The 22,287-nt window shown below is 43.2% G+C and overlaps 1 protein-coding gene across 2 annotated transcripts in view; it reads left to right on the forward strand.

Annotated features, from left to right (window-relative positions):
• Window positions 1-10,203: 10,203 nt before the first annotated feature.
• LOC109902254 (E3 ubiquitin-protein ligase RNF13-like) overlaps window positions 10,204-22,287 on the forward strand; it is a 98,695-nt gene continuing 86,611 nt past the window's right edge. Inside the window, exon 1 of one of the 2 annotated variants that reach the window (XM_020498463.2) lies at window positions 10,204-10,455. The gene's annotated coding sequence lies outside the window, so the exon portion shown is untranslated. Of the gene's footprint in view, window positions 10,456-10,589; window positions 10,780-22,287 lie in introns of those variants that run through there. The other variant, XM_020498464.2, reaches the window with a different exon arrangement.

Raw genomic sequence — 22,287 nt, forward strand, 5'->3', positions numbered from 1 at the left:
GTTCTTCCTTTAAAAATTGTGTTGTACTGCAGCACACCTTGCAGGCTGCCGCAGAATTCTATGGCACGCTATTTAAGTGTCAGCCATTGTTGCCATTAATGCTAGTTAGTGCTAGTTTGACCACCATAGGGCATCTTTGAGAAGCATTTGACTGTTTTTAATATTGGCTGTACTAGAGATTTTTAAACTTTTTTTGTAAGAACATAGCATATGGGATTGATTTTAAGAAATGTAGCTTAATTAATTAGATTAATATTATGGTGTTTCTATTCCGTTAGGAAAAAATGGTGCTGTACAACGTGACCGGTCGGGAGTAGGCTACTAAGTGATTGCGTGAAGAGCTAACATCCTAACATCCAATCCTAGCATTTCCACACCCTAAATGTAGGCTAACCAATACCCAAATGGAGATTCACTGAAAATAAAAATCTCATTGATTTATCAGAACCCATGCTTATCTCAGAGCAGGTCAAAATGGTGCTGAAATAGTTGACCACACGCGGGTAGGCTTGTCACGTGTGCTCCCTCTCCAACCTCTAGGTCACCAGGCTGCTTGTTATGGCTCAAACGTGTCACCATCTTTACACGCACCTGCGTGTCGTCAGACTCACCTGGACTCCATCACTTCCCTGATTACCTTCCCTATATATGTCACTCCCTTTGGTTCCTTCCCCAGGCATCATTGTTTCTGTTTCTTGTCTGTGTGCTGTTAGTGTTTCTTGTTTTGTACTCACTCCCTGAACTTGCTTCCCGACTCTCAGCGCACATCATTACAAGGCTATTGCTTTAAATCCTATTATAACAATTGGATGACTTTGGGTGTCCCAGTAAGCAAACATTTTTTGCCTTCATTAGACTACATTATTCCAATATTTCTGTCATTCGGTGATATTTATTCCCATAGTAATTTGTTATGGATACATCCAGATGCAGTTAGAAAACAATGCATTTGGTGGACTCGGTAAGAGTCTATTGTCCTGCTGATAGCCCATCGAGGTTGGATAGGATGATAGAATGATAGAATTGTTCAACAAGCGTTTTGTACTCATGAATTCATATTTCATGTATCTTGGCTTAACAAGTCCGTATAATTCACCCTGTTACTGTCACGTCCTGACCTTAGTTCCTTTTTTATGTCTCTATTTTAACGAATCATCCAGTGATCATACACTGTTTACCAGGGGGCAGGGCTACCGACGTTAAGGCTAATCTGAAGATGGTGCTGGCTAAAGCTAAAACTGGCGAGTGTAGAGAGTATAGAGATATTGTTATCCACATCGGCACCAAAAATGTTAGGATGAAACAGTCAGAGATCACCAAGCGCCACATAGCTTCAGCGTGTAAATCAACTAGAAAGATGTGTCGGCATCGAGTAATTGTCTCTGGCCCCCTCCCAGTTAGGGGGAGTGATGAGCTCTACAGCAGAGTCTCACAACTCAATCGCTGGTTGAAAACTGTTTTCTGCCCCTCCCAAAAGATAGAATTTGTAGATAATTGGCCCTCTTTCTGGGACTCACCCACAAACAGGACCAAGCCTGACCTGCTGAGGAGTGACGGACTCCATCCTAGCTGGAGGGGTGCTCTCATCTTATCTACCAACATAGACAGGGCTCTAACTCCTCTAGCTCCACAATGAAATAGGGTACAGGCCAGGCAGCAGGCTGTTAGCCAGCTTGCCAGCATAGTGGGGTCTGCCACTAGCACAGTCAGTGTAGTCAGCTCAGCTATCCCCATTGAGACCGTGTCTGTGCCTCGACCTAGGTTAGGCAAAACTAAACATGGCGGTGTTCGCCTTAGCAATCTCACTAGGATAAAGACCTCCTCCATTCCTGTCATTATTGAAAGAGATCATGATACCTCACATCTCAAAATAGGGCTACTTAATGTTAGATCCCTTACTTCAAAGGCAATTATAGTCATTGGCCTGACTGAAACATGGCTTAAGCCTGATGAATTTACTGTGTTAAATGAGGCCTCACCTCCTGGCTACACTAGTGACCATATGCATCCCGCAAAGGCGGAGGTGTTGCTAACATTTACGATAGCAAATTTCAATTTACAAAAAAAAAAGACGTTTTCGTCCTTTGAGCTTCTAGTCATGAAATCTATGCAGCCTACTCAATCACTTTTTATAGCTACTGTTTACAGGCCTCCTGGGCCATATACAGTGTTCCTCATTGAGTTCCCTGAATTCCTATCGGACCTTGTAGTCATAGCAGATAATATTCTGATCTTTGGCGACTTTAATGTTCACATGGAGAAGTCCACAGACCCACTCCAAAAGGCTTTCGGAGCCATCATCGACTCAGTGGGTTTTGTCCAACATGTCTCTGGACCCACTCACTGTCAAAGTCATACTCTGGACCTAGTTTTGTCCCATGGAATAAATGTTGTGGATCTTAATGTTTTTCCTCATAATCCTCGACTATCGGACCACCATTTTATTACGTTTGCCATTGCAACAAATAATCTGCTCAGACCCCAACCAAGGAACATCAAAAGTCGTACTATAAATTCACAGACAACACAAAGATTCCTTGATGTCCTTCCAGATTCCCTCTGTCTACCCAAGGACGCCAGAGGACAAAAATCAGTTAACCACCTAACTGAGGAACTCAATTTAACCTTGCGCAATACCCTAGATGCAGTTGCACCCCTAAAAACTAAAAACATTTCTCATAAGAAACTAGCTCCCTGGTACACAGAAAATACCCGAGCTCTGAAGCAAGCTTCCAGAAAATTGGAACGGAAATGGCGCCACACCAAACTGGAAGTCTTCCGACTAGCTTGGAAAGACAGTACCGTGCAGTACCGAAGAGCCCTTACTGCTGCTCGATCATCCTATTTTTCCAACTTAATTGAGGAAAATAAGAACAATCCGAAATTCCTTTTTGATACTGTCGCAAAGCTAACTAAAAAGCAGCATTCCCCAAGAGAGGATGGCTTTCACTTCAGCAGTGATAAATTCATGAACTTCTTTAAGGAAAAGATCATGATTATTAGAAAGCAAATTACGGACTCCTCTTTAAATCTGCGTATTCCTTCAAAGCTCAGTTGTCCTGAGTCTGCACAACTCTGCCAGGACCTAGGATCAAGAGAGACGCTCAAGTGTTTTAGTACTATATCTCTTGACACAATTATGAAAATAATCATGGCCTCTAAACCTTCACGCTGCATTCCAACTAAACTACTGAAAGAGCTGCTTCCTGTGCTTGGCCCTCCTATGTTGAACATAATAAACGGCTCTCTATCCACCGGATGTGTACCAAACTCACTAAAAGTGGCAGTAATAAAGCCTCTCTTGAAAAAGCCAAACCTTGACCCAGAAAATATAAAAAACTATTGGCCTATATCGAATCTTCCATTCCTCTCAAACATTTTTGAAAAGGCTGTTGCGCAGCAACTCACTGCCTTCCTGAAGACAAACAATTTATACGAAATGCTTCAGTCTGGTTTTAGACCCCATCATAGCACTGAGACGGCACTTGTGAAGGTGGTAAATGACATTTTAATGGCATCAGACCGAGGCTCTGCATCTGTCCTCGTGCTCCTAGACCTTAGTGCTGCTTTTGATACCATTGATCACCACATTCTTTTGGAGAGATTGGAAACCCAAATTGGTCTACACGGACAAGTTCTGGCCTGGTTTAGATCTTATCTGTCGGAAAGATATCAGTTTGTCTCTGTGAATGGTTTGTCCTCTGACAAATCAACTGTACATTTCGGTGTTCCTCAAGGTTCCGTTTTAGGACCACTATTGTTTTCACTATATATTTTACCTCTTGGGGATGTCATTCGAAAACATAATGTTAACTTTCACTGCTATGCGGATGACACACAGCTGTACATTTCAATGAAACATGGTGAAGCCCCAAAATTGCCCTCGCTAGAAGCATGTGTTTCAGACATAAGGAAGTGGATGGCTGCAAACTTTCTACTTTTAAACTCGGACAAAACAGAGATGCTTGTTCTAGGTCCCAAGAAACAAAGAGATCTTCTGTTGAATCTGACAATTAATCTTAATGGTTGTACAGTCGTCTCAAATAAAACTGTGAAGGACCTCGGCGTTACTCTGGACCCCGATCTCTCTTTTGAAGAACATATCAAGACCATTTCAAGGACAGCTTTTTTCCATCTACGTAACATTGCAAAAATCTGAAACTTTCTGTCCAAAAATGATGCAGAAAAATGTATCCATGCTTTTGTCACATCTAGGTTAGACTACTGCAATGCTCTACTTTCCGGCTACCCGGATAAAGCACTAAATGAACTTCAGTTAGTGCTAAATACGGCTGCTAGAATCCTGACTAGAATCAAAATATTTGATCATATTACTCCAGTGCTAGCCTCCCTACACTGGCTTCCTGTCAAGGCAAGGGCTGATTTCAAGGTTTTACTGCTAACAAAGCATTACATGGGCTTGCTCCTACCTATCTCTCTGATTTGGTCCTGCCGTGCATACCTACACATACGCTACGATCACAAGACGCAGGCCTCCTAATTGTCCCTAGAATTTCTAAGCAAACAGCTGGAGGCAGGGCTTTCTCCTATAGAGCTCCATTTTTATGGAATGGTCTGCCTACCCATGTAAGAGACGCAAACTTGGTCTCAACCTTTAAGTCTTTACTGAAGACTCATCTCTTCAGTGGGTCATATGATTGAGTGTAGTCTGGCCCAGGAGTGGGAAGGTGAACGGAAAGGCTCTGGAGCAACGAACCGCCCTTGCTGTCTCTGCCTGGACGGTTCCCCTCTTTCCACTGGGATTCTCTGCCTCTAACCCTATTACAGGGGCTGAGTCACTGGCTTACTGGGGCTCTTTCATACCGTCCCTAGGAGGGGTGGGTCACATGAGTGGGTTGAGTCACTGATGTGATCTTCCTGTCTGGGTTGGCGCCCCCCCTTGGGTTGTGCCGTGGCGGAGATCTTTGTGGGCTATACTCTGCCTTGTCTCAGGATGGTAGTTGGTGTTTGAAGATATCCCTCTAGTGGTGTGGGGGCTGTGCTTTGGCAAAGTGGGTGGGGTTATATCCTTCCTGTTTGGCCCTGTCTGGGGGTGTCCTCGGATGGGGCCACAGTGTCTCCTGACCCCTCCTTTCTCAGCCTCCAGTATTTATGCTGCAGTAGTTTATGTGTCGGGGGGCTAGGGTCAGTTTGTTATATCTGGAGTACTTCTCCTGTCCTATTCGGTGTCCTGTGTGAGTTTAAGTGTGCTCTCTCTAATTCTCTCTTTCTCTCTTTCTTTCTCTCTCTCGGAGGACCTGAGCCCTAGGACCATGCCTCAGGACTACCTGACATGATGACTCCTTGGCCGTGCTGCTGCTCCAGTTTCAACTGTTCTGCCTTATTATTATTTGACCATGCTGGTCATTTATGAACATTTGAACATCTTGGCCATGTTCTGTTATAATCTCCACCCGGCACAGCCAGAAGAGGACTGGCCACCCCACATAGCCTGGTTCCTCTCTAGGTTTCTTCCTAGGTTTTGGCCTTTCTAGGGAGTCTTTCCAAGCCACCGTGCTTCTACACCTGCATTGCTTGCTGTTTGGGGTTTTAGGCTGGGTTTCTGTACAGCACTTTGAGATATCAGCTATATAAATACATTTGATTTGATTTTGATTTGATTTTTAGTTTGGTCAGGGTGTGAGTTGGGGTGGGCATTCTATGTTTTGTGTTCTATGTTTTGATTGGTATGGTTCCCAATCAGAGGCAGCTGGCAATCGTTGTCTCTGATTGAGAACCATATTTAGGCAGCATGTTTTCCCACTATGGGTGTGGTTAGTTATTTTCTGTTTAGTGTTTTTGTTGCACCTTGCAGAACTGTTTGTTTGTCGGTTTGTTGTTTTGTTCAGTATTCATTCTTGATAAAATTATTATGAATATGTACCACGCTGCAATTTGGTCCTCTTCTCCGACAATCGTTACAGAACTACCCACCACCAAAGGACCAAGCAGCGTGGTAAAGGAGGAGCAGCGCTATAAGGAGGAATGGACATGGGAGGACATTCTGGACAGCAAGGGATCCTACATATGGGAGGAGATCCTGGCTGGAAGGGATCGCCTCCCATGGGAACAGGGGAGTGGAGGCAGTGGAGGCAGCAGGAAAAGGGAGCCAGCGATTTGAGGGAACACGACTGGCAAGGAAGCCCGAGCCCCAAAAATGTATTGGGGGGGCACATGGGGAGATTGGCGGAGTCAGGTAGGAGACCTGAGCCAACTCCCTGTGCTTACCGGGTGGGGCGTCGTACTGGTCAGGCACCGTGTTATGCGATGGAGCGCATGGTGTCTCCAGTGCACGTTCACAGCCCGGTACGTTACATCGCAGCTCCTCGAATCGCCTGGGCTAGAGTGGGCATCGAGTCAGAAGGGATGAAGCCGGCTCAGCGCATCTGGTCTCCAGTGCGTCTCCTCGGCCCGGGTTATCCTGCGCCAGCTCTGCGCACTGTGTCTCCAGTGTGTCTGCACAGCCAAGTGCGTCCTGTGCCTGCGCCCTGCACGTGCAGGGCCAAAGTCACCATCCAGCCAGGACAGGTTGTGCAGGACCTTAGTTGGAGACCTCCAGTGCGCCTCCACAGCCCGGTCTGTCCTGTGCCTCCTCCGAGGACCAGGCTGTCTCTCCGTCTCCTCCCTCCAGGCTCTCCCTCCAGAGAGGGAGAGCCTGGAGCTGCACTTTGGTCCTCTTCTCCCGACGACAATTGTTACAGTTACAATACATTCACTCCATTACAATAAGCTGCCATGTCTTTAACATGAAACAATAACGCATTACACCATCATTTGATAATTTCCTCATTATTCAGTTGAGGTATTAATCTTTAATTGATGTCGGAGATGCACGGTGCCAAACATATGACTATCAACGTGTAACTGTTTTAATCATTGAGGACTGTCGCCTACATTTGACATAGCAAAGATTGTTCAGAAGTCAGTGATATAGGGAAACTGGTTGACAATTACATTGGTAGATGTTTTTATGATTTTTTTATGCTTTTCACAGATGGATTCAAGGACCCAGATAGTGAACGCACAGGAGCGGGTGTTTACAATTCTGAATTTGGTGTACAAATATGTAGAAGACTAACAGATGAACTGTCAACACACTCAGTTGAACTGTTGGCGATAGTAGTTGCCCTCCGTGGGTGGAGGATGTACAACCTATTAGAATTATAGTGTGCTCAGATTCTCTGTCTGTATTGAAAAGTTTATCATCAGGAAAATCTAATATGAATGATCTACTATTGGAGGTATTAATGTTATTATGGAGAATTGAGACGGAGAAGTGAGATTAGTGAGATTCTGCTGGGTCCCAGCACATTTGGGTGTTGAAGGGAATGAAATTATAGACCAGTTAGCCTTAAGAGCTTTGAAACGAGATATAATTGATATTAATGTTCCACTGGGTAAAGGTGAGTCCAAATGTAAAGTTAGAGCCATTTTGATATGTGCAACCAGAGGAAAAGAAACTGTGCAACTGAAAAAAACCTCTACACCTCCTTTACGCCACACACAGAGACTCTACCCCACCCTCCATTTGGTAAATCTGACCATAATTATATACTCCTGATTCCATCTTACAAGCAAACAATAAAGCAGGAAGTACCAGTGACTTGCTCAATACGGAAGTGGTCAGATGACACAGATGCTATGCTACAGGACTGTTTTGCTAGCACAGACTGTAATATGTTCCGGGATTCATCCAATGGTATTGTGGAGTATACCACCTCAGTCACCGGCTTCATCATCAAATGTCGTACATATCCCAACCAGAAGCCATGGATTAAGTCAACATCTGCAACGAGCTAAAAGCTGCTGCTTTCAATGAGCGGGACACTAATCCGGACACTTATAAGAAATCCCACTATGCCCTCAGACGAACCATCAAACAGGCAAAGCATCAATACAGGACTAAGATTGAATCCTACTACACCGGCTCTGACGCTTGTCAGATGTGGCAGGGCTTGCAAACTTTTATGGACTACAAAGGGAAACCCAGCCACGAGCTTCCCAGTGATGTGAGCCTACCAGACGAGCTAAATGCCTTATATGCTCGTGTCGAGGCAAGCAACCCTGAAGCATGCATGAGAGCATCAGCTCTTCCGGACAACTGTGTGGTCACACTCTCTGAAGCCGATGTGAGAAAGACCTTTAAACAAGTCAACATTCACCAAGCTGCGGGGCCAGACGGATTACCAGGACGTGTACTCAAATCATGGACGGACCAACTGGCAAGTGTCTTAACTGACATTTTCAACCTCTCCCTGACTGAGTCAGTAATATCTACAGGTTTCAAACAGACCACAGTCCCTGGCCCCAAAAAGTGAAGGTAACCTGCTTAAATGATTATCCCTGAAGTGCTTTGAAAGGCTGGTCATGGCTCACATCAACACCATCATGCCAGAAACTCTAGAACCACTCCAATTTGCATACCGCCCCAACAGATCCACAGATGACGCAATCTTAATTGCACTCCACACTGCCCTTTTCCCACCTGGACAAAAGGAATACCTATGTGAGAAAACTGTTCATTGACTACAGCTCAGCGTTCAACACCATATTGCCCACAAAACTCATCACTAAGCTAAGGACCCTGGGACTAAACACCTCCCTCTGCAACTGGACCCTATACTTCCTGACGGGCGGCCCCCAGGTGGTAAGGGTATGCAACAACACATCTGCCAAGCTGATCCTCAACACTGGGGGCCCTCAGGGGTGTGTGCTTAGTCCCATCCTGTACTCCCTGTTCACCCACGACCGCGTGGCCAAGCATGACTGATCACCGACAACGATGAGACAGACTATGGGGAGGAGGTCAGAGACCTGGCAGTGTGGTTCCAGGACAACAACCTCTCCTTCAATGTGAGCAAGAGAAAAGGGCTGATCGTGGACAATAGGAAAAGGAGGGATGTCCTTGTCCCATCACACTCTAGCGACTCCTGTGGCGGGCTGGGCGCATTCACAGTGACTTTGGTCGCCAGTTGTACGGTGTTTCCTCTGACACATTGGTGCGTCTGGCTTCCGGGTTAAGGGAGCAGTGTGTAAAGAAGCAGTGCGGCTTGGCAGGGCCGTGTTTCGACCTTTGTCTCTCCAGAGTCCATACGGGAGTTGCAGCGATGGGACAAGACTGTAACTACCAATTGGATATCACGAAATTGGGAAGAAACAGGGGTAAAAAGTACAACAACAACAACAAAAATTCTACAGCTGCACCACCGAGAGCATCTCGACCAGTTGCATTACTGCCTGGTATTGTGCCATTACTGCCTGGTATTTATGCTCGCTTTGAGGCAAGCAACACTGAAGCATGTATGATGAGAGCACCAGCTGTTCGGGACGACTGTGTGATAACGCTCTCGTTAGCTGATATAAATTCTTTAAACAGAGCAACATTCAGAGAGCATCCTAACCAGCTGCACCATCGAGAGCATCCTGACTAGTTGCATCACCGACTGGTATGGCAACTGCTCGGCATCTGACCATAAGGCGCTACAGAGGGTAGTGCGTACGGCCCAGTACATCATTGCGGCCAAGCTTCCTGCCATCCAGGACCTACAGTTGAAGTCGCAGGTTTACATACACCTTAGCCAACTACATTTAAACTCAGTTTTCACAATTCCTGACATTTAAACCTAGCAAAAATGCGCTGTCTTAGGTCAGTTACCACTGTATTTTAAGAATGTAAAATGTCAGAATAATAGTAGAGAGAATGATTTATTTCAGCTTCTTTCATCACATTTACAGTGGGTCAGAAGTTTACAAACACTCAATTAGTATTTGGTAGCATTGCCCTTAAATTGTTTAACTTGGGACAAACGTTTCAGGTAGCCTTCCACAAGCTTCCCACAATAAATTGGGTGAATTTTGGCCTGTTCCTCCTGACAGAGCTGGTGTAACTGAGTCAGGTTGGTAGGCCTCCTTACTTGCACACGCTTTTTCAGTTCTGCCCACAAATGTTCTATAGGATTGAGGTCAGGGCTTTGTGATGGTCACTCCAATACCTTGACTTTGTTGTCCTTAAACCATTTTGCCACAACTTTGGAAGTACGCTTGGGGTCATTGTCCTTTTGCGACCAAGCTTGAACTTCCTGACTGATGTCTTGAGATGTTGCTTCAATATATCCACATCATTTTACTGCCTCATGATGCCATCTATTTCGTGAAGTGCACCAGCCCCTCCTGCAGCAAAGTTAAACTGTGATTTACCACACACTCCAGCACAGTTGGTGACGATATGCACCTTTAACTTTTGTTTGCGGACCACCATTATATCATAGAAGAAGAACAAGAAGAGGAAGCTAGCTAGGGATTATTGTTGACATTCTGTCGTACTTTCATGTCTAACTAACGGAATTAAATTATTGGAAATTATTGCGATTCTATTGATAGATAGTAAATAATTCTAATATCCATATTAGTAGCATCTTTTTTTTTAAACAGATGAAACTTCGGTCTAATTTAAAGGTAAGGATCCACGATCTAGCTAACTGTTATAGCATGTGTAGCTAGCGTTGATTGCTAGCTAACGTTAGCAACGCAAACTATGCTTGTGGCTAGATTCGAGGCATGTCATAATGTAAAGTTAGCCAGTAAAGATTCCGACCGTACGCTTGTTTTATAGCATTGGGGTCGGGTAGATTTCCTGTTTAGACACCACGGAGTCGGCGCGAGATATGACTCGGAAAACGTAATTTGAGAAATAGCCTTCTCATCCCTGGATTACAATTTGCAATAGTGGGATAGTGGGACAATTCTGTGTACAACGCGATTTCTCATCCCTGGATTGAGGTACATTTTGTGAGCCACATCTCACGCCATCTCTGCAGTGTTTTAAACTAAGGAAGTATGTCCAAACCCAGTGCAATTTTAAGCAAGTGTAGAGTCAAAATATATTCTGGCTTCAAATGTAACAGTTGCCTAATTGTATTTTAGCGTGCTAATAATGGCAGTTTGCTTCATATGTTTAGAAGGCTTGCAATAGTTTGCGAAACAGGGTTGGACCAGATTTTCCACTTTGCCACTGTGTTTATGTTAGCAAGATAGAGGATTTGTGACTAGCATAACATTAGCTCGTAAATTCTCACTTGCCAAATGAAGATCACCAAAGGCAAATTATAGTTTGGCTAACTAAATAGGTTGTCATCCAAGAAGGCCATGTGCAGTGTTGGGGTTAAAGCGTTACAGTAATAATATAACTTAGTTATTGTTCCAGTTTGAGTAATAACACTGATAAAAAAAATGCTACTCTTATCATTCCCTTCCTATTACAGTTATTGTGATATTTGTGATTAATATTCCCTCTCTGTTGGAGCAATATTTAAAAATCCCCTTGCCCCAGATTCTAATGGTTTTCGTCCTCACCAAGTTCCTGATTACGCAGGCACGCACTACTAGTGAGGGAGATGAAAAATGGCAGAAGCATCGAAAACATTGACTTTATCAGCATGGAAGTACTCCCATTACTTAAATTTGGTAGGACAAAGTGTCAAGAATATTACTGTAAACTGTGCCCAGGTGAGAAACTACTTGAAACACAATTTCCAATCTCTTGAAGCACCTGTAAAGGCAACACGCCAACACATAATTTATAGCGAAAGACCCCTGAGACCTGACCACTGTTGCTGAAGATGATTGTAGGCCTACCTCATCCAAACAGTTAAGGCTTGATTTTAATCTTTCAGTAGGACAGGCTGTAACCCTTAGAGAGCTGAACAAGCTTGTAACTGGGTATGTAGTAAGGGAAATGCTGCCCTTATCCATGTTAATTTAAGCTACATGTATATGTGTATATGCCTACATAATTTTGACATTGTTTTACTCCCAGGGAGTAATATGTAAAGGTATTATAAACTGGGTGGTTTGAGGACAGAATGCTGATTGGCTGACAGCTGTGGTATATCAGACCGTATACCACAGGTATGACAAAACATTTGTTTTTACTGTTCTGTTTACATTGGTAACCAGTTGATAATAGCAATAAGGCACCTCGGGGGTTTTGTGATATATTGCCAATATACCACAGCTCATGGCTGTGTCCAGGCACTCCTCGTTGCATCGTTCATAAGAACAGCCCTTAGCCGTGGTAAATTGGCCCTCCATCGGGCCTTATTGCGTAACTATATAACGCTTTTTGAGTGCACATGATAGCATATTTCATGGGCATTAATTACTATTTATTGCACGACTGCTATTTTCATGCTAGCAGTCGTGCATGTCAGTCACACAGTACAGTAGCAACATAATTTGATAAACTACAACAAGACAATAGATTTCAGTCATTCAGAGCGTACATTTTCTTCTGCATTTTGCCTTATTTTACTGTTAAAGTATCCTGTCATTGTTATACATAGATGCCAGTTTTGTAAATTTGACATCTCAGGTGGGCTTAAAGGGTACAGTAGCACCAAAAACACTACCTCTATACAGAATGTAAATGTCAATAGAAGCATTGTTCAATAGGATCAATACTAACTTTGCATTGTATTTTAGTCTATACTGTGTATTTAAACCTCAAACCATTGGTTTCCAAATATATTATGAGTAGACTTTGTTATTCTGACTTTTTTCCACCATAAATCACTGTAGTTCTAATTAAGCCCAGTATGCACCTATTAAGCCTGGTTTGCATTGAAACACATGGGGATAGTGTGTTGAGATCTCTAATATTCAATGAACTTGAGCGTAAATATGTTTGTTTTTTTGTTCAGATTTAAGTTGATTAATACACAAGAACTACAGTTATATTATGCGTCTAGCCAAAAAAATAAACCTGATGAATAGCAATGATCAGTTTTTTAAAATAACGTTAGGGGAGATTAATATAAATCTAATTTTACATAAGAAATGACAGTTTATACATTTTTACATTTTGGAAATTAATTGAAATAGATTATTTAAGACGTTGGCCGACAGAGATGGCCGCCTCGCTTCGCGTTCCTAGGAAACTATGCAGTTTTTTGTTTTTTTACGTGTTATTTCTTACACTAGTACCCCAGGTCATCTTAGGTTTCATCACATACAGCCGAGAAGAACTACTGAATATAAGATCAGCGTCAACTCACCACCAGTACGACCAAGAATATGTTTTTCGCGATGCGGATCCTGTGTTCTGCCTTACAACCAGTGCCAGCGACCCAAAAAAACGACTCAGAAAAAGAGGGAAACGAAGCGGTCTTCTGGTCAGACTCCGGAGACGGGCACATCGTGCACCACTCCCTAGCATTCTTCTTGCCAATGTCCAGTCTCTTGACAACAAGGTTGATGAAATCCGAGCAAGGGTAGCATTCCAGAGGGACATCAGAGACTGTAACGTTCTCTGCTTCACGGAAACGTGGCTCACTGGAGAGACGCAATCCGAAGCGGTGCAGCCAGCGGGTTTCTCCACGCATCGCGCGGACAGAAACGAACATCTTTCTGGTAAGAAGAGGGGCGGGGGCGTATGCCTTATGGCCAACGTGACATGGTGTGATGAAAGAAACATACAGGAACTCAAATCCTTCTGTTCACCTGATTTAGAATTCCTCACAATCAAATGTAGACCGCATTATCTACCAAGAGAATTCTCTTCGATTATAATCACAGCCGTATATATCCCCCCCCAAGCAGACACATCGATGGCTCTGAACGAACTTTATTTAACTCTCTGCAAACTGGAAACGATTTATCCGGAGGCTGCATTCATTGTAGCTGGGGATTTTAACAAGGCTAATCTGAAAACAAGACTCCCTAAATTTTACCAGCATATCGATTGCGCAACCAGGGGTGGAAAGACCCTGGATCATTGTTACTCTAACTTCCGCGACGCATATAAGGCCCTGCCCCGCCCCCCTTTCGGAAAAGCTGACCACGACTCCATTTTGTTGATCCCTGCCTACAGACAGAAACTAAAACAAGAAGCTCCCACGCTGAGGTCTGTCCAACGCTGGTCCGACCAAGCTGACTCCACACTCCAAGACTGCTTCCATCACGTGGACTGGGAGATGTTTCGTATTGCGCCAGCCAACAACATTGACGAATACGCTGATTCGGTGTGCGAGTTCATTAGAACGTGCGTTGAAGATGTCGTTCCCATAGCAACGATTAAAACATTCCCCAACCAGAAACCGTGGATTGATGGCAGCATTCGTGTGGAACTGAAGGCGCGAACCACTGCTTTTAATCAGGGCAAGGTGTCTGGTAACATGACTGAATACAAACAGTACAGCTATTCCCTCCGCAAGGCTATCAAACAAGCTAAGCGCCAGTACAAAGACAAAGTAGAATCTCAATTCAACGGCTCAGACACAAGAGGCATGTGGCAGGGTCTACAGTCAATCACGGACTACAGGAAGAAACCCAGCCCAGTCACGGACCAGGATGTCTTGCTCCCAGGCAGACTAAACAACTTTTTTGCCCGCTTTAAGGACAATACAGTGCCACTGACACGGCCTGCAACGAAAACATGCGGTCTCTCCTTCACTGCAGCCGAAGTGAGTAAGACATTTAAACGTGTTAACCCTCGCAAGGCTGCAGGCCCAGACGGCATCCCCAGCCGCGCCCTCAGAGCATGCGCAGACCAGCTGGCCGGTGTGTTTACGGACATATTCAACCAATCCCTATACCAGTCTGCTGTTCCCACATGCTTCAAGAGGGCCACCATTGTTCCTGTTCCCAAGAAAGCTAAGGTAACTGAGCTAAACGACTACCGCCCCGTAGCACTCACATCCGTCATCATGAAGTGCTTTGAGAGACTAGTCAAGGACCATATCACCTCCACCCTACCTGACACCCTTGACCCACTCCAATTTGCTTACCGCCCAAATAGGTCCACAGACGATGCAATCTCAACCACACTGCACACTGCCCTAACCCATCTGGACAAGAGGAATACCTATGTGAGAATGCTGTTCATCGACTACAGCTCGGCATTCAACACCATAGTACCCTCCAAGCTCGTCATCAAGCTCGAGACCCTGGGTCTCGACCCCGCCCTGTGCAACTGGGTACTGGACTTCCTGACGGGCCGCCCCCAGGTGGTGAGGGTAGGCAACAACATCTCCTCCCCGCTGATCCTCAACACTGGGGCCCCACAAGGGTGCGTTCTGAGCCCTCTCCTGTACTCCCTGTTCACCCACGACTGCGTGGCCACGCACGCCTCCAACTCAATCATCAAGTTTGCGGACGACACAACAGTGGTAGGCTTGATTACCAACAACGACGAGACGGCCTACAGGGAGGAGGTGAGGGCCCTCGGAGTGTGGTGTCAGGAAAATAACCTCACACTCAACGTCAACAAAACTAAGGAGATGATTGTGGACTTCAGGAAACAGCAGAGGGAACACCCCCCATCCACATCGATGGAACAGTAGTGGAGAGGGTAGCAAGTTTTAAGTTCCTCGGCATACACATCACAGACAAACTGAATTGGTCCACTCACACAGACAGCATCGTGAGGAAGGCGCAGCAGCGCCTCTTCAACCTCAGGAGGCTGAAGAAATTCGGCTTGTCACCAAAAGCACTCACAAACTTCTACAGATGCACAATCGAGAGCATCCTGGCGGGCTGTATCACCGCCTGGTATGGCAACTGCACCGCCCTCAACCGTAAGGCTCTCCAGAGGGTAGTGAGGTCTGCACAACGCATCACCGGGGGCAAACTACCTGCCCTCCAGGACACCTACACCACCCGATGCTACAGGAAGGCCATAAAGATCATCAAGGACATCAACCACCCGAGCCACTGCCTGTTCACCCCGCTGTCATCCAGAAGGCGAGGTCAGTACAGGTGCATCAAAGCTGGGACCGAGAGACTGAAAAACAGCTTCTATCTCAAGGCCATCAGACTGTTAAACAGCCACCACTAACATTGAGTGGCTACTGCCAACACACTGTCAATGCCACTGACTCTATTCCAGCCACTTTAATCATGGGAATTGATGGGAAATGATGTAAATATATCACTAGCCACTTTAAACAATGCTACCTTATATAATGTTACTTACCCTACATTATTCATCTCATATGCATACGTAGATACTGTACTCTATATCATCGACTGCATCCTTATGTAATACATGTATCACTAGCCACTTTAACTATGCCACTTGGTTTACATACTCATCTCATATGTATATACTGTACTCGATATCATCTACTGTATCTTGCCTATGCTGCTCTGTACCATCACTCATTCATATATCCTTATGTACATATTCTTTATCCCTTTACATTGTGTATAAGACAGTAGTTTTTTTTGGAATTGTTAGTTAGATTACTTGTTCGTTATTACTGCATTGTCGGAACTAGAAGCACAAGCATTTCGCTACACTCGCATTAACATCTGCTAACCATGTGTATGTGACAAATAAATTTGATTTGATTTATTTGTAACACCCATGGGATAAAAGGAAAGACAAAGTACGAAAGGCAGGGCCTGAAGTTATTTATAAGACTTCATACTAAGTCTTTTCTCAAGACTCTTTTGATGAAGATTTTAAACATGTATCTTGGTCTGATGTGTATAAGGAGCAGAATCCAGATGCATGGAGTATTTGTAAAATTATTCTTGACAATTGTTGACAAACAGTCTCTTAACAGGTGCATAACTGTGAGAACTGTTAGAGAGCCCCCTGGATCGATGATGAATTGAAAAATTGTATGGTTCAAAGAAATTATGCTAAAAATCAGGCAAACAAGTCAGGCTGCTCAGCTGATTGGTTGAAATACTGTCAATTGAGAAATGTTGTGAAAAGACCAACCAGTTTTCTGCCTGTTCTTAGTCAATTGATTGAGAAAGTTGTGTTAAAAAAAAAATGCGGTGCTATTTTTCAAAGAAGTTAACTGCTGACTTTCATCATGCATATAGGGAAGGGCTCTCAACTTGTATTGCACTGACTCAGATGACTGATGATTGGCTAAATAAATGGTTAATAAGATGATACCAGTTACTCAGGAGGGAAAGGGTAAGTCAGATGTGTGGAAGACATTTGATGTTGTTATGGAAACTACTGGGGATCAAGAAAAAGGAGGGTATAGGAGCAAGTGCTGCATGATTATTGTGTGCCGAACAGGTTTGTGTGCCGAACAAAACAAAAAGAAATTGGGGGAATAAATTATAAGTGTACCAGAGAGTCTGTTCTATTGAAAAAATATATATATATATAAATCCATTACAGCAAAGACTTAAAAAAAAGTTCCATGCCATTTATTTATTGTTTAGGCTAAAAAGCTCCCTTTGTTATTTCATTTTAAAACTAAAATGCTGGATTGCATTTCAAAGCATGAATGACTTGTAAGCTGTGTGATGACATGAACGAATGATTGACTGATTGATTGATTGATACAGTAGTCTATATATTGAAATCTAGACCTAAGTAAGTTACGGTATTAAGACTAAACATGACACACTCTTAGGCCTACAGCTCGATGGTGGTTATACAAGGCTACGACTATAATAGTTATATAGTTGCCATGGCGCCCTAGTTGCAGCCTAAGCACAGAGCTCCTGTAAATGTGATATTTTAAGTGTTTTTAATTGTTTTTTAATCAGCTATTTTGTTTTTGATAACATTGAGGTTTTATTGCATTTAGCTGGCGTTTTTGAGCCATGTATTTTAACTGACAGGTTAACACTTAGGCTTGGCTATCTAGCTTGCATCTGGACAGTACAATCCTTTTTGTTTCACTTGGCTGCCAATTCCTGATCCTTTGAGAACATAATTTTAGGAGTCACTCATGCTGCCAAACATACCCACGTAAAACTGACTATCCTACCGATCCTTGACTTCGGCGATGTCATTTACAAAATTGCCTCCAACACTCTACTCAGCAAATTGGATGTAGTCTATCACAGTGCCATCTGTTTTGTAACCAAAGCCCCATATACTACCCACCACTGCGACCTGTATGCTCTCGTTGGCTGGCCCTCGCTTCATATTCATCGCCAAACCCACTGGCTCCAGGTCATCTATAAATCTTTGCTTGGTAAAGCCCCGCCTTATCTCAGCTCACTGGTCACCATAGCAGCACCCACCCGTTGCACGCGCTCCAGCAGGTATGTCTCACTAGTCACCCCCAAAGCCAATTCCTCCTTTGGCTGGCTTTCCTTCCAGTTCTCTGCTGCCAATGACTGGAACGAACTGCAAAAATCACTGAAGCTGGAGACTCATATCTCCCTCACTAAATTTAAGCACCAGCTGCCAGAGCAGCTCACAGATTACTGCACCTGTACATAGCCCATCTGTAAATAGCTGATCCAACTACCTCATTCCCCATACTATTATTTATTTGATTTATTTTCCTTTGCACCCCAGTATCTCTACTTGCACACTCATCTTCTGCACATCTATCACTCCAGTGTTTAATTGCTATATTGTAATTATTTCACCACTATGGCCTATTTATTTTACATTCGGTACCCATTAAATCCAATCCAGACTTTTCAAATATTTTATAATAAAAAGTGTAGCTCCCTCCAGTAACCACAAGCACAACTGTTCCATGATTTTAACTGGCAGTTTTATTCTTTTATAAAAACAGTTTAGCCAGAGGTATAACAGTATCAGATTAAACGCATGAATAAAGAAAATACCTCATTGGCTGCTTATTACAGAAGGGAGGAAATCAAAAACAACACACTTCTTATTCCTGGCATGAATTCACGCTTCATCCTTAATTATTATAATGTTACCATCCTAACATACACGCTTTAACCTTTACGAACTACACTCGAAGACACAAAAAACCTAGCTGTGTGGGATTGCCGTCATTCCAAAAGTGTGTTGCTACGATAATAATCCCCGTTACAACAGTTCTTAGCCATGTAGTTCCGCTTGTCTTACCATTCCCCCTGCATAGTGAACACGTAAACAATTCAAAAAAAAAAAAAAAACATAGGCTGACAGGTTAATTGTCAGTTACAAAAAGTAAAGTCGTACAACATGAGAGATACATTTTCCATTTTAGCTTCACTTTTCCTATAAAAATAGTATATGTTAGAAATGTCTAATCCTTCTAATTGTTACATGACTATTCAGAATCTGCAGAATATAACGATCCAATAGGCTGAATTAAGAAAGGTGTCGTTAAATGATTTGCTCCATCACACAAACGCATAAAAGTACACACACCAACAGAATAAAGAATGTTTATTCAAATAGTAATTAATTGATAGAAAAGCTAAAACCAACTACATTAATCTGAGACATACTCTGGCAGTGTGCAGTATTAATGACCAGTAAGCTCAGACAATATCCATAATGACTATAGAAAGTACGAACACTTCAAGACCCTATGGTCAGATGTCTTTTCCTAAAGGCGGCATGGTAAGTAATGGAATTGAAGTTTCTGGGTGTGTGGGAATAATAAATAGTGTTGCTGTGGACACTGGATAATCTGGCTAACACACACACATATTTAACATAGCTGTGATACTGCACTTATGTTACTCAGTTCAGGTAGCATTCAATGTCCTGCGTTTGGGTTAACCATGGCAGCCAGCATTGCAAATAAAGACATTCGTAGAACAATAATCAACCTCTTTCTGTGGATCCTTTCCCCTTAATGTAATTTTCATGTCAGCCAGGCCAATCTTTTAATATAAACACAATTTATTTTGCGCTTTAGTTGAGCAAAATAAGTAGTGTTGCTCGGTTGACAAGGCAATTGAAAGAGTGCCTGAGTCGTGCAGAAAAATATCAATGCTTTATCCTCGAGAGAACAAGTTGTTGTTTCCCTGACTGCTACCTACAGTATGGCTGCTACTCAGAAATGCTATAGCCTAACAGTAAATGAATAGATGACATTCACTGCAATTATAAACCTGTCTCCAGTATAACGCTACATACACAGACAGACCCACTGTGGATCTTTGTAAAATAATTCTGTATGAAAAGGCATCCCAGGTCTGTTTTGTCAACGGGCACAACTTTGACCCTTTTCAGGAAACTAGGCGTATGTTACGGGTCACTACTTCACAGGAGAGCCATTTGAACGTAAACTTATTTTTATTTATCAAAATAGTTTTTTGGGCAGAAATGCCTTCTGTAAATACGAATAAAATTGTTAAATTATGAGCCTAGTTAGTTTAGCCACAGAAAAAGGGAGCAACCTTCCCACTAGCCATGATTGGCTGAGATAATGAGTGGGATGGACATGCCAAGAGATGAGTTTGGATTTGTCTGCCATATAGCACGCTTCTGTCTATTTCAGCTGGTCAGTATGTGTTGGTAATCCTGTCTAATGCGACTTTAAAATGTTTTTTTTTTATTGTGTAGTAAAACTTAACAAAAGACTTCTATGTAAGTGTCCATTTCAATAAAGTGTCCAATCTCACAGTGCAATCCGTTTTATCACCAAAGCCCCATATACTACCCACCATTGCGACCTGTACGCTCTCGTTGGCTGGCCCTCGCTTCATACTCGTCGCCAAACCCACTGGCTCCATGTCATCTACAAGACCCTGCTAGGTAAAGTCCCCCCTTATCTCAGCTCGCTGGTCACCATAGCATCTCCCACCTGTAGCACACGCTCCAGCAGGTATATCTCTCTAGTCACCCCCAAGACCAATTCTTTCTTTGGCCGCCTCTCCTTCCAGTTCTCTGCTGCCAATGACTGGAACGAACTACAAAAATCTCTGAAACTGGAAACACTTATCTCCCTCACTAGCTTTAAGCACCAACTGTCAGAGCAGCTCACAGATTACTGCACCTGTACATAGCCCACCTATAATTTAGCCCAAACAACTACCTCTTTCCCAACTGTATTTAATTTGTATTTATTTATTTATTTTGCTCCTTTGCACCCCATTATTTTTTTATTTCTACTTTGCACATTCTTCCATTGCAAAACTACCATTCCAGTATTTTACTTGCTATATTGTATTTACTTTGCCATCATGGCCTTTTTTTTGCCTTTACCTCCCTTCTCACCTCATTTGCTCACATTGTATATAGACTTGTTTATACTGCATTATTGACTGTATGTTTGTTTTTACTCCATGTGTAACTCTGTGTCGTTTTATCTGTCGAACTGCTTTGCTTTATCTTGGCCAGGTCGCAATTGTAAATGAGAACTTGTTCTCAACTTGCCTACCTGGTTAAATAAAGGTAAAATAAAATAAAATAAAAAATAGAATGTCACTGCAAAAACTGTTTCAGAGCACTCTTGTCTGAGTGGGACAGAGCGCAGAATACACCCGTTGAATACGGCTGGTGTCAGTAAACGTCGGCAAAAAAGCATAATTAAATTGTTGCCAGGAGCACAGTTAGTCACCAACACTCTGGATAACATAAAAACAGCCTAACCAGCTCTGCTAGGGTGAGTAAAATGGTCAGAGTTTGGGTGGGGGCTAAAGCTTAAGATGATTCTCATGGCATTGCACACGGTCAGTGTGAACCAGAGTGACTTGACACAACAACGGGCCAAGCAAGCTGTACCAACAAAACGGAAACAACACAGGACGTCTTATTTAACGAAAGGGGTTGCAGTCTGCCGTGAAGTGTTCATCCATGTATACAGGTAAGAGTCTAGCTACAGTTTCAGATATTATACGTTTCTAATTTTGTCAAAGTTGTTTTCATTGCAAGTTAAAGCTTACTGTTAGCTAGCTAGCTGACGTTATAGATGGCTGGCTCGCAAGCTAACATTCCGTTTATGATCTGTGTGTAGTAATGTTATCTCAGAATGTCATTTCGCATTACTAGTTATAGCCTAAGTAGCTAACATTGAACCTATTTGGTTAACCTTTAGCTAGTTATGACAATCGGTTTGTATTGCTAGTACTCTATTGCTAGTACTATTGCTAGTACTCTATGGATTAGGATTATGGTTCATTGTTTAGCAAAAGACTCCACATCGTCAGATGATTACATGACCCATCAAGTTAGCCAGGTGTGACTGACGGTGATTACGGCTATCTATTGTATAATAATACCAAAATATTTGTATCTGGAATTTGTCTTTCAGTAACAGTAGAACACACCTGACTCTCCTCCACCAGTCATACAAGGAGAATGGTCTAATGCCTCCCATCAAAAAGAGAGCTGGTCCAAGCAAGCACAGGTTACAGCTGAAGCATGAGGACTTGCAGCAAGTTGTGAACTTCATCAACAACTACACAGAGGACAATGCAATAGTATTACCAGGATGCCACTCAGGACGCAAACGGTGGAAAGCTGCTGACATCCCATCCCATGTGACAAAAGCAGTGACGTGGCGTCTCTACACGGAATCGATGACAACACTTGGTAAGTAAAGCATAAACAACACGTTTTGATTATTTAATTTATCTCCAACATGATTGGCACTACTTTTATTGATC

Source organism: Oncorhynchus kisutch, linkage group LG13, assembly GCF_002021735.2.
Source record: "Oncorhynchus kisutch isolate 150728-3 linkage group LG13, Okis_V2, whole genome shotgun sequence".
Classification (NCBI taxonomy): Eukaryota; Metazoa; Chordata; class Actinopteri; order Salmoniformes; family Salmonidae; genus Oncorhynchus; species Oncorhynchus kisutch.